Consider the following 13,442-nt stretch of genomic DNA (forward strand, 5'->3'; position numbering starts at 1 on the left):
TCAGATAAAAAACTTAAAGCCCCACTCTTTTGTTTCTATTAGTAGTCAACCTAATCGTCGTCTCCTCAGTTTGTATGCTTCTAATTTTAAGAACTTTAAAGACTCCTTCCTTCGGGTTCGCTGTGGCAATCAGCTCCCAGATTTGATGTATGATGAAGTAGAAGATCCTCTATTTCCCTTCTACTGGACCGATAACCCTAGGCTTATCAAGGGAGCCGTCTTTGAGGCCTTGAGTGATTTTGAACAAGATACCGTCAACTTCCTTGATTCCTATACTCTCATGGATACCGCTGACATTCTTCGGTGTGAGGGTAATAGTAAAGCCTTGGAAGAGTATTTGCGTAAGTAATAAATTTGTATTTTTCTTCATTTGTTTAATGTTGATCTCGCCTTATTGCTAACTTGTGTTTCTTTGCCTTCCTTGTTTTTGTAGAGAGAATGAGAACTATCTCGAATGAGGAGAGACTAGCATTTCTGGCTAAAGCTCGCCAGCAGAAAGCCAATCCCGTCGTTGCTGTGAGCGACCCGTTGAAGCAGCTACAAGTGGAGGAAGCTGCTACAAAAGAAGGGCGAAGTAAGAAGAAGCATGATGGGCGGATCCGTGTCGAGATCCCGGGGAAAACAGCTTCTGGAGCAAAGGAAACCGAGGGTGTCGCTCCTCCTCCCAAAAAGCAGAGGGTTGAGAGTACCACTCAAACTGCCAAGGAAGCTACCAAAGGCAAAGGCGTGGCTTCCAGTTCATCTCAGCCTTCCTCCGAAGACGCCCATGCTGCTGCTTCCCTTTCTTGGAGCTCTTTTGATCCTCTGGAGTTTATTGAGAGAGGAGTGACCATGGTGGGTGACATGACTCGCTTCACCAACACCTCAACAGAAGACTTGAGGAAGAAGGCTCTGGAGTACGAAGTCAAGGGTACTCTTCTCAATTACTTGCTGACAAACCGCCAGGAGCAAGAGGTTCTAGAGGCGAAGCGAAAAGTGAAGACCGTTGATGATAATCTTGCTGACATTGAGAAGAGGTATTCTGAGACCAAAGCGAAGCTGAAGGATGACATTCAAAAGCTGAAGAAAGAACAGGAAGGCGAGGCGGAGAAGCTGAAGAAAGAGTATGAGGAGAAGCTGGCCAAGATTAAGGAAAGCTACGCTGCTTCTGAGACCAAGCTCAAGGAGAATGCTACTGCTCAGGACGAGAAGATTTCTAAACTTTCCAAGGAGAGGGATGAGGCGGTATTTTCTGCGGGGACTTTGGGCGAGGAGAAGGCTAGGTTGGAGAATGATGTCACGGAGCTTCAACTCTATGCCGCCAGCCAGTACGATGAAGGCTTCTCCTTTGCCGTTGAGCAAATCAAGCTTCTTTTCCCAGATCTCGATGCCAAGCGCCTAGGCGAAGCTGATGCGATGAATCAGATTATTGATGGAAAACTTGTCCCTTACGCTCCTCCACAGTGAATGCTTTACTCTTTTGTTGTAATGTTGTAATGGATTTAATCTTGCCCTTCTGTGGATTTTGTAACTATTTTGTATGCCCTCTTGTGGCCTGAACGTCTTGCCCTTTATTGGGTCTTTTGTTAATTTCTTCATTTGTTTGAATTCCTTTCTTTATACTTTTGATATTACATTATGCGGTAACGCCTTCTATCATTCTTGCCTTGAAAACTCTCGCCCTTACACCTGCGATGTCTTAGACACTTTTAAAATTGATTATGAATCGTTTGAGGATAACTTTATACCTGTTGCCTTTTTGGCGATTGTAGCTGGTATGGCGATATGTCGCCTCGTTTCGCTGCATGACGAGCGATTTGGTTGTGTCCTTCTTGCTTTTAGAATCATATGACTTGACGTTATGGTGAATCGCCTTGTTTTGACTGTGTGTAAGCTTTTCCTGTTGGTGGTGTTGATAATCTTGCCTTTCTTCGCTGTATATTTTCTGTTTCTGACGCCCCCTACGGGTGACGCCAAGGTCTCTCAACCCTGATTTATTTTCTGTTTCTGACGCCCCCTACGGGTGACGCCAAGGCCTCTCAACCCTGATTTATTTTCTGTTTCTGACGCCCCCTACGGGTGACGCCAAGGCCTCTCAACCCTGATTTATTTTCTGTTTCTGACGCCCCCTACGGGTGACGCCAAGGCCTCTCAACCCTGATTTATTTTCTGTTTCTGACGCCCCCTACGGGTGACGCCAAGGCCTCTCAACCCTGATTTATTTTCTTTTTTATTCAGAGCCCGTAACTTAATCAGGTTGACCTTGATTGACGTAAATATTTTGACTGTGAAAGAAAACATGTGTAATAAAAACTACTAAAATTTTGAAATTCAATGAGCCTCGATAAAAACCCCAGTTTGCACAGGGGAAAAGAGTGTCTCACTGTTTTTATTTATTAATGAAAATGGTTCTTATACATCATTAAAATAGTGCTGAAAAGGAATGAATTTACTTATTCTTCCACCCGTGGCGTGATGCTCCGTAACTAACTGTAGTAGAACTTCAAGTTTGGTATGTTCCACGTCCTGGGGAGGGTCCTTCCTTCCATAGTTTCTAAACGATATGCTCCTCCTTCAAAGGCTTCTTGCACACGAAAAGGGCCTTCCCAGTTTGCCGCAAACTTCCCTCCTTTATCCTTTCCCATGGGTCTTTTCAACACTAGATCGCCTTCTTGAAAACTTCTTTGTCTGACTCTAGTGTTATAACGCCTAGCGGCTCTTTGCTTTATGGCGAATTCTCTGAAATGTGCTCTCTCCCTTCTTTCCTCGATCATGTCTAGATTCTCTTCCAAAGCTCTATTGTTCTCTTCTTGCGTTATGGTTTCTCTGCGCCAACTGGGAGGATTTATCTCCACCGGGATCATTGCGTATGAACCATAAACCATTGTAAATGGCGCTTCTCCTGTTGATGATTGGGGGGTAGTGTGATACGACCAAAGAATGGGCGAGATGTGGGCTACCCATGCCTCACCTTTGCTAGCTAGCCTCCTTTTCAATCCCCTTAATATAACCTTATTCGCTGATTCTGCCTGTCCATTAGCTTGTGGGTGTTCCACCGATATGAAGGTATTTTTTATTCCCTTGCTTCGACAGAACTCCACGACTCTTTCACTGGCGAACTGAGTGCCGTTATCGGATACAATATATTTGGGCAAACCGAACCTGCAAATGATTTTCTTCCAATAAAAAATTTTGACCTGTTCCGCCGAGATACTAGATACTGGTTCTGCTTCTATCCACTTTGTGAAATAATCCACGGCGACGATGATCCATCGCGCTTGTTTATACCCAACCGGAAATGGACCAACAATATCCACCCCCCACATGAAAAAAGGCCATGGGGATAATACTGACTTCAATGGCTCCCCTGGTACGTGATGCAAATTGGCATGTCTTTGGCATTTATCGCAGTTTCTCACATACATGGCGGTATCATCATGTATATCCGGCCAGTAAAAACCTGCTCTTAATATTTTTCCTGCTAAAGCCCTTGAACCGATATGGCTGCCACACGAACCCTCATGTACTTCAGACATAATGTGTTTTGCTTCTTCATTACTAACGCATAGAAGGAGGGGGGATGCAAATCCCCTTTTGTATAGCCTATCTGATGGAACCGACTCATCTAAAGATCCTTTGCATGAGATAGGAGGTCCTATGACTAGGTCCAAGACTATGAGGATGAATCAAGCCTTACAAAGTCTAGTCATCAAGATCAAAGAAAAAGAAGATCGATATCCTTCGGAGGCTGAACCAACTTGGCTCAATTTCTTACAATTGGATGAAGATGCTTGAGCCCAACTTGAAGCCCAATTCACATCTTGAGAAGCATCATTGGACTATTTTGTGTCTAATAATATTGGACTAAATAAATAAACAATTAAGTCCAATTTTCTTTATTTTTATGGCAATTTTCATTTTTGGTATTAAGAAGGTTTTTAGATGACCTTTAGCTTCCTTCTAGCCTTTCTAAATGCTTCCTAGTGGTGCACTAAGTCATTATAGTGGCTAGTAGGAATTTATAAGCAAGTTAGTGGGAATTTTCTAAGGTCTATAATGAATGAATGATAGTGGACAATAAATCCTACTATGTAAGGATATGCTATAAATAGGACTATCATGTACTTCTCAAAGGACAACTTGAAGTTTAATATAATTTGAGAGTTTTCTTGTGAGAACTTTTCCTTTGTTCTTGAGATAAGAACTTTATAGTGTTGGTTCTACCGGCAGGTCGCGGTTAGGGTCGCACTTTATTTGATAACTTTGGTTCTACCGGCAGGTCGCGGTTAGGGTCAAGTTCCTCTATATCTTGATAACTTTGGTTCTACCGGCAGGTCGCGGTTAGGGTCAAGTTCCTCTTTTACCTGTTTTCAAGACGATCCTAAGCGGTCGCTTATCAGTTGGCATCAGAGCTTCGGCTCTTGAAATCAGGTCTCGTTTATCATTTTTTTGACTTGTTAAAAAAATAAAAATAAATCCGCTGCTGTTTATCATCTTGTGTCAAATTCTATTCTGTCAAAAAAAAAATATAAATAAATAATGTTGTTCTTACTATTCCTATATTATTGAGTCATCTTTTGTTCTATTTCTTTGAGTCAAACTTTATTTTACTAAATTGTATTTTGCCTCAAATACCAAGTTACCCACTCTTTTTGTTCCAAAAAAAAAATTGTGCAAAAAAAAAAAAAAAAAAGAAAACGGAATTAAAAAAAAAAGATATATACATATATATATTCCGTGAAAAAAAAAAAAAAAGAATCAAAAAGAAAAAAAAAAAAAAAAAAATTGAAAATTGGAGAGGAAGAGAAAAGGGTTTACGGCAAAACACAATTGGAAACAAGGTATTGATCTAATTTCTTGGTTATTCACAACCTTTGCTTTACCTTATCTTCCAAAGTCCCTGTTTTCTTGTTCTTTTCTTGATCAATCTATTTCATTTGTTTTATTCTCCATTGATTTGAACTTTTCTTCTCATCGTTGCTTGTTGGTTCAAGTACTTAAAATTATCAATTTAAAGTTATCGATTCCTGGCTGTTTCTTGTTGTGTTGAATCATCACAAAGGTTTTTTTCTCAAGAGCTCATAAGGAAAAGTTGAGTGGTAAAAGGCAAGAGTGGTGAGATTATCAGAGGGAAAAAGCCAAAACATAGAGTGAAACACGAGTGATTTTTTTTTTTTTTTTTTTCCGAGTGTAAACACGTGAGAGAGTGTTGTGTGAGGATTTATCATTATCTTTTTGCAATTCCTTCTAACCCATATCTTGCAGCAATTTAATCATGAGTGGAGTAGGAGAAGACAATGGATTTGATCTTAATTCGTTTGTGACGACTGTCACCCAACAACTCCAAGCTTTAAACGCGAGAATGGATGGCTTTCAACCCCCGAGTCGAACTAGCAGTCGAAGGCATCCAAGTTCGGAGGAAGAGGAGTATTCTGATAGAAGAAGTAATGAAAGGAGGCGAAGAGTTGATTCAAGAAGAAATAGTCATGTGGGAAGCGTTAAGATGACGATTCCTTCATTCAAAGGTAAAAACGATCCTGAACTATATCTAGAGTGGGAGAGAAAGATTGAACATGTGTTTGATTGTCATGATTATTCTGAGGAGAAAAAAATTAAGCTAGCTGTTGTTGAATTCACCGATTATGCTAGCATTTGGTGGGATCAACTTGTGACTAGTAGGAGGAGAAATGGGGAGAGGCAAATCAATACATGGAATGAGATGAAAAGTGTCATGAGGAAAAGGTTTGTACCAAGTCACTATCATAGAGATTTGTATAGAAAATTACAAACTTTAACACAAGGGTCCATGAGTGTTGAGGATTATTACAAGGAGATGGAAATAGCCATGATAAAAGCCAATATTGAAGAAGATCGTGAGGCAACTATGGCTAGGTTCATTGCGGGGTTAAAGAAAGAAATAGCTGATGTGGTGGAATTACAATACTATGTGGAGATGGAAGATTTGTTGCACAAAGCTATTCAAGTGGAAAGACAATTGAAAACTAAGAATACTTCCAAGTTTTCTTCTAGTTCTTCATGGAAATCAAATTCTCAAAATAACAAATTCGTCTTAAAGCCAAAAGAAGACGCAAGGGCCAAAAACTCATCTGCTGCACTTAAAGGTAAATTGGAAACAAGTTCATCTTCTAGGACTCGAGATATGAATTGTTACAGGTGTAAAGGAATTGGTCACTATGCTGCTGATGGTCCAAACAAAAGAGCCATGACATTGTTGGATAATGGAGATATAAAGAGTGAGGGCTCCGATGATGATGGAATGCCTTCCTTAGAGGATTGTAGTGATGTTGATGTTGCTGAACCTGTGAGTGGAGAAGTGCTTGTCACGAGGCGTGCTCTTAATATACAGCCAAAGGTAGGAGGTGATGAAGAGCAGCGTGAGCATATTTTTCATACGAGATGTCACATAAATGACAAGGTATGTAGTTTAATCATTGACAGTGGAAGTTGTACCAATGTAGCAAGCACTTTGTTGGTTGAGAAATTGAGTTTGCCCACTTTGAAACATCCGAATCCATATAGACTTCAGTGGTTGAATGATTGTGGAGACATAAAGGTGACTAAGCAAGTGATGATTTCTTTTTCCATTGGTAAATACAAGGATGAAGTTCTTTGTGATGTTGCACCTATGCATGCTGGACATTTACTTCTTGGGCGTCCATGGCAATTTGATAGGAAAGTTAACCATGATGGGTACAAGAATAGATACACCCTTGTTATGAATAATCGCATTATTGTTTTAACACCACTTCAACCTGCTGAGGCCTATGCTGATCAAATCAGAATTTCAAGAGAGTGTAAGTTGAGAGAAGAACAATTGAGCATTCAAGAAAAAGAAAAGAAAAGTGAGAGTGAAAAAAAAAGTGAAAGTGAAAAAAAGAAAAGTGAGAGCGAAAAAAAAAGTGAGAGTGAAAAAAAGAAAATTGAGAGTGAAAAAAAGAAAAATGAGGGTGAAAAAAAAATTGAGAGTGGAAAAAAGGAAGAAAATAAAAAAAAAGTGAGTGCCTTTGCCAAGAAAAGAGATGTTCAGAGTGCTTTGATATCTAGAGAGCAGCTACTTGTACTCACGTACAAGGATGTTTATTTTACTAATGATCTTAACCCTTCTTTGCCTTGTGAAGTTGTTTCATTGTTACAGGAGTTTGATGATATTTTCCCAAAAGACGTACCTGACGGGTTACCTCCATTAAGAGGTATCGAGCATCAAATTGATTTCATTCCCGGCGCTTCACTTCCAAATAGGCCAGCCTATAGATCCAGTCCTGAAGAAGCAAAGGAAATCCAAAGACAAGTTGATGAGTTCTTACAAAAGGGATTTGTGAAGGAGAGTCTCAGTCCATGTTCAGTTCCTGTGATCTTGGTTCCAAAGAAAGATGGGACATGGAGAATGTGTACTGATTGTCGAGCCATAAACAAAATTACGGTAAAGTATAGATATCCTATCCCTAGATTGGATGATATGCTTGATGAGTTGTATGGTTCATGTTTGTTTTCTAAAATAGATTTGAAAAGTGGATATTACCAAATCCGCATGAAAGAAGGTGATGAGTGGAAAACAGCGTTTAAAACTAAATATGGTTTATACGAGTGGTTAGTGATGCCATTCGGCTTAACTAATGCACCCAGCACCTTCATGAGGTTAATGAACCATGTTCTTCGTTCTTTCATTGGGAAATTTGTTGTAGTGTATTTTGATGACATTTTGATTTATAGCAAAACCTTGAGTGAACATGTTGATCATTTGCAAGCTGTTCTTAAGGTTTTGAGAGAAAATAAATTGTATGCAAATCTTAAAAAGTGTTCATTTTGTCTTGAATCTGTTGTGTTTTTGGGTTTTGTTATAAGCTCTAAGGGAGTAAGTGTGGATGAGGAGAAGGTAAAGGCAATTAGGGAATGGCCTGTTCCTAAGAATGCCGGTGAGGTAAGGAGTTTTCATGGTTTAGCAGGTTTTTATAGAAGGTTTGTAAAGGACTTTAGTTCTATTGCTGCACCTTTGACTGAATTGGTCAAAAAGAATGTTGTGTTCAAGTGGTCTGATGTGCATGAAAAAGCTTTTAATTTATTGAAAGATAGGTTGACTAATGCTCCTTTACTTTGTTTACCTAATTTTGATAAAGCATTTGAAATACAATGTGATGCTTCTGGTGTTGGAATAGGGGCTGTTTTAATGCAGGATTCTAAACCAATTGCATTCTTTAGTGAAAAGCTTAATGGAGCAGCATTGAATTATTCCACTTATGACAAAGAATTGTATGCTTTAGTGAGAGCTTTGCAAATTTGGCAACACTACTTATGGACAAGGGAATTCGTCATACACACTGACCATCAAAGCTTGAAGTTTCTAAAATCTCAAGGTAAGCTCCAAAAGAGACATGCCAAGTGGTTGGAATTCATTGAGATGTTTCCTTATGTGATCAAGTACAAGGATGGTAAGGAAAATGTAGTGGCTGATGCTTTGTCCAGAAGGTATGCACTACTTACTTCTTTGCAAACAAAGTTACTTGGTTTTGAATTTGTAAAGGACTTGTACTCTAATGATTCTGACTTTGGAAATATATGTGAGTCTTGTTCTAAACATGCATTTGGAGACTATTACATGCATGATGGTTACTTGTTTAAGAAAAATAAATTGTGTGTGCCTGTCTGTTCTTTGCGTGAAATGCTTGTTAGGGAAAGTCATGGAGGGGGGTTAATGGGACATTTTGGTGTTAAAAAGACTTTAGAAATTTTGCAGGAGCATTTTTATTGGCCTAAAATGATGCAAGATGTGCAATCTGTTTGTGTTAAGTGTGTTCCATGTAAGCAAGCTAAGTCTAAAATCATGCCTCATGGTTTGTATACACCTTTGCATGTGCCTAGCCAACCTTGGACTGATGTTTCAATGGATTTTGTGTTGGGTCTACCTCGTTCTCAAGGTGGGAAGGATAGTATATTCGTTGTTGTTGATAGGTTTAGTAAAATGGCACATTTCATTGCATGTTCTAAAACCAATGATGCAACACATATTGCTGATCTCTTCTTTAAAGAAGTAGTGCGCTTGCATGGGTTGCCAAAAACCATAGTAAGTGATAGAGATGTGAAGTTCCTAAGTCATTTTTGGAGAACCTTGTGGAATAAGCTAGGAACAAAACTCTTGTTTTCTACGGTTGCACATCCTCAAACGGATGGACAAACCGAAGTGGTAAATAGAACACTTACTGCCTTGTTGCGTTCTATCATTCAAAAGAATTTGAAAAATTGGGAGAATTGTTTGCCACATGTTGAGTTTGCTTATAATAGAACATTCCATTCTACTACTTCTTTTTCTCCTTTTGAAATTGTATATGGTTTTAATCCTATGACGCCTTTGGATATTTTACCTTTGCCTACTAACGAGTTTGTTAATTTGGATGGTAAGAAGAAGGCCGATTTTGTTAGGGAGTTACATGCTCAGGTTCGAGCCAACATTGAGAAAAAGAATGAACAATATGCAAGACAAGCAAATAAGGGGCGTGTGAAAGTTACTTTTGAACCTGGAGATTGGGTTTGGGTTCATATGAGGAAGGAACGGTTTCCAAATCAAAGAAAATCCAAATTGCAGCCAAGAGGAGATGGACCTTTCCAAGTTGTTGAAAAGATCAATGATAATGCCTACAAACTGGATCTGCCAAGTGAATATGAAAATATAAGTGCCACCTTTAATGTAGCTGACTTATCTTTGTTTGATGTAGGTAACGGATCAGATTCGAGGACGAATCCTTTTGAAGAGGGAGAGAATGATGGAACCGACTCATCTAAAGATCCTTTGCATGAGATAGGAGGTCCTATGACTAGGTCCAAGACTATGAGGATGAATCAAGCCTTACAAAGTCTAGTCATCAAGATCAAAGAAAAAGAAGATCGATATCCTTCGGAGGCTGAACCAACTTGGCTCAATTTCTTACAATTGGATGAAGATGCTTGAGCCCAACTTGAAGCCCAATTCACATCTTGAGAAGCATCATTGGACTATTTTGTGTCTAATAATATTGGACTAAATAAATAAACAATTAAGTCCAATTTTCTTTATTTTTATGGCAATTTTCGTTTTTGGTATTAAGAAGGTTTTTAGATGACCTTTAGCTTCCTTCTAGCCTTTCTAAATGCTTCCTAGTGGTGCACTAAGTCATTATAGTGGCTAGTAGGAATTTATAAGCAAGTTAGTGGGAATTTTCTAAGGTCTATAATGAATGAATGATAGTGGACAATAAATCCTACTATGTAAGGATATGCTATAAATAGGACTATCATGTACTTCTCAAAGGACAACTTGAAGTTTAATATAATTTGAGAGTTTTCTTGTGAGAACTTTTCCTTTGTTCTTGAGATAAGAACTTTATAGTGTTGGTTCTACCGGCAGGTCGCGGTTAGGGTCGCACTTTATTTGATAACTTTGGTTCTACCGGCAGGTCGCGGTTAGGGTCAAGTTCCTCTATATCTTGATAACTTTGGTTCTACCGGCAGGTCGCGGTTAGGGTCAAGTTCCTCTTTTACCTGTTTTCAAGACGATCCTAAGCGGTCGCTTATCACTATCTCCTACCATAGAATACCATGCCGCCATCTTTTTCAATTTGAACGCCTTTTCCTTTTCTTTTGGGAGTTCATCCTTTTGGAGGTATCGGATAATGGGCGATCTCCAATCTTCCTCCTCTATCACCATCATCAAATCTTCTCCGCCAATGCTGGGAGTTTTGATCGTTTCTTGGATAACGGTTCTATGGCTCCCCGGTTTTTTTGTGCTCGCCAGTTTTGATAGTAGATCTGCTCTCATGTTTTGTTCGCGAGGAACATAAACTAATTCGAACGAGTCAAAGTGTTTAGCTAGACTTTGCACTCCCTCCACGTATTTGATTAACTGTGGCTCTTTCGTTTGAAACTTTCCTGACACTTGGTTGGTTACCAGTTGGGAATCACTCATGGCTTTCAACTCCTTCACTTCCATGTCTTTTGCTAACTTCATTCCCGCTATCAAGGCTTCGTATTCAGCTTGGTTGTTGCTGGCTTTGAAGGCGAAACGTAATGATTGTTCTATCATAACGCCGTCTGGTCCTTCCAACACTACTCCGGCTCCACTTCCCCGTACGTTGGAGGCTCCGTCTACTGAGAGGGTCCAAGGCGCAGCTTTCTCAGTTGTTGGCGGGGTAGACATTTCTAATACAAAGTCGGCCAGTCTTTGCGATTTGATGGCCCCTCTGGGTGAGAAAGTGATATCAAATTCTGACAATTCGACGGACCATGCTACCATCCTTCCTGCTAGGTCTGGCTTTCTGAGGACGTTCTTGATAGGGTAATCTGTTCTAACAACTATCTTGTGGCTTTGAAAGTATTGTCTTAATTTTCTAGCTGTGACAACCACCGCAAGAGATAACCTCTCTATCCTCTGATATCTTGTTTCTGCTCCTCTAAGGGTTCTGCTTACAAAATATATAGGCTTTTCTTCGCCCTCTACTTCCTGAACTAGAGCTGAACTTAAGGCTCTATCTGAAACTGCAAGATAAAGGTAAAGGGTATTACCTGGTAATGGGCGCGTCAAGATGGGCGGCGATGCTAAGAATTCCTTTAGTTGTCTGAAGGCTTCTTCACATTCGGGCGTCCAGGAGAATCTTTCATTTTTCCTAAGAGATGCGAAGAAGTGGAAACCTTTTTCGCCCGCGCATGATAAGAATTTGGATAATGCCGCTATTCTGCCTGTCAATGTTTGGACCTCTTTCACGGATGTAGGGCTTCTCATGTCTATGATGGCTTGACATTTTTCTGGATTGGCTTCTATTCCTCTGCTGGTGAGCATGAAACCTAGGAATTTTCCTGCTTGCACCCCGAAGGAACATTTCGCTGGGTTTAACCTCATGTTATACTTTCTTACTGATCCCAGGATGTCCAAAAGATCTTCGTCATGGCGATTTTCTTCGGAAGTTTTTACTACCATGTCGTCAATGTACACCTCTAGGTTCTTTCCTATTTGCTCAGAGAAGACCCTGTCCATCAACCTTTGGTATGTTGCTCCCGCATTCTTCAACCCAAAAGGCATGACGTTGTAAAAATAATTGCAGGTATTTGACATAAAGGTTGTATGGCAGGCGTCGGTAGGGTTCATCTTTATTTGATTATACCCGGAGTAGGCGTCCATGAAGCTCAACATCTTGCACCCTGAAGCGCCATCAATCAACCTGTCTATGTTAGGCAAAGGATATGGGTCTTTAGGACATGCCTTCTTTAGATCCGTGAAATCCACGCACATTCTCCACTTTCCGTTGGCTTTTTTTACCATGACGACATTTGCCAACCACGAGGGGTATTTTATTTCTTCAATGAATCCAGCCTCCTTTAGTTTCTCTACTTCCTCCGCTATTGCAGCTCGCCTTTCCTCCCCAACCTTTCTTTTTCTTTGGGAGACTGGTTTTGTGCTGGGCGATATTGACAGTTTATGTGTTATTACCCCTTCATCTATCCCTGGCATGTCTGAGGGTTTCCACGCAAATAGATCAGCGTTATCTTTCAGGATTTTGATGATTCTTCTTCTCTCCTGGTCGGGTAACGCCGTTCCTAGACTGGTTGTCTGGTGCGGGTGATCGCCGATTTGGACTTGCTCCAGGTCTTCTATAGGGCTCACCCTTCTATCTTGAAATTCTTCCCTTGGATCCATGTCTGAATTTTCAATGATGTTTATGCCACCCGGGACTGTGGCTTGTCTTCTTTCGGATACTCTACTTGCAATGGAGGTTCTATGTCTTATCTTTAGGCTGGACTCGTAACATTTTTTGGCGAGTATCTGATCGCCTCTAACTGTTCCTACTTCTCCGTTATCGAGAGGGTATTTAATTGCTAGGTATAGGGTGGACATGGCCGCCCCTAAGGTGTTGAAAGCAGGTCTTCCTATGATAATGTTGTAGGAGGTGAACGGAGTTTTGACTACCAAATATCGCACTTTGATGGTCTTGGCGTTACTCCCCTCTCCGAAGGTAGTGAGTAATGAGGCGTAGCCCATTACGTCTACCTGTTCTCCGGAAAACCCAACTAGAGCTCCCGCGTATGGCTGCAATTACTCCTCCGCTAATTGCATGGCCTTGAAAGCTTCCCAATACATAATATCTGCTGAACTTCCTGAGTCAATCAGTACTCTCTTTACATCGCAGTTCAGGATCTGGACTTGTATTACTAAAGGGTCATCGTCATGGGGCGCTACCTCCAGGCCATCCCTTGCAGTGAATGCCAAATCCGGAACGTCGAGTGGTTGGGGTTGTCTCACGAGATATATCTTTGAGATGGCTCGACGCACATATCTTTTCCTTGCTGAGCTTGACTCACCTCCTCCTGAGAATCCCCCCGCTATTGTATTCACAGAGATCCTCTCCTTTGGAGGCTCTTTACTTGGCCCCGGAGTATCTCGTGGCTCTTGTCTGGGGATTTTTGGCACGACGACCCGGCCT

The sequence above is a fragment of the Trifolium pratense genome, linkage group LG7 (genome assembly GCF_020283565.1).
Source record: "Trifolium pratense cultivar HEN17-A07 linkage group LG7, ARS_RC_1.1, whole genome shotgun sequence".
In the NCBI taxonomy this organism is placed as follows: Eukaryota; Viridiplantae; Streptophyta; class Magnoliopsida; order Fabales; family Fabaceae; genus Trifolium; species Trifolium pratense.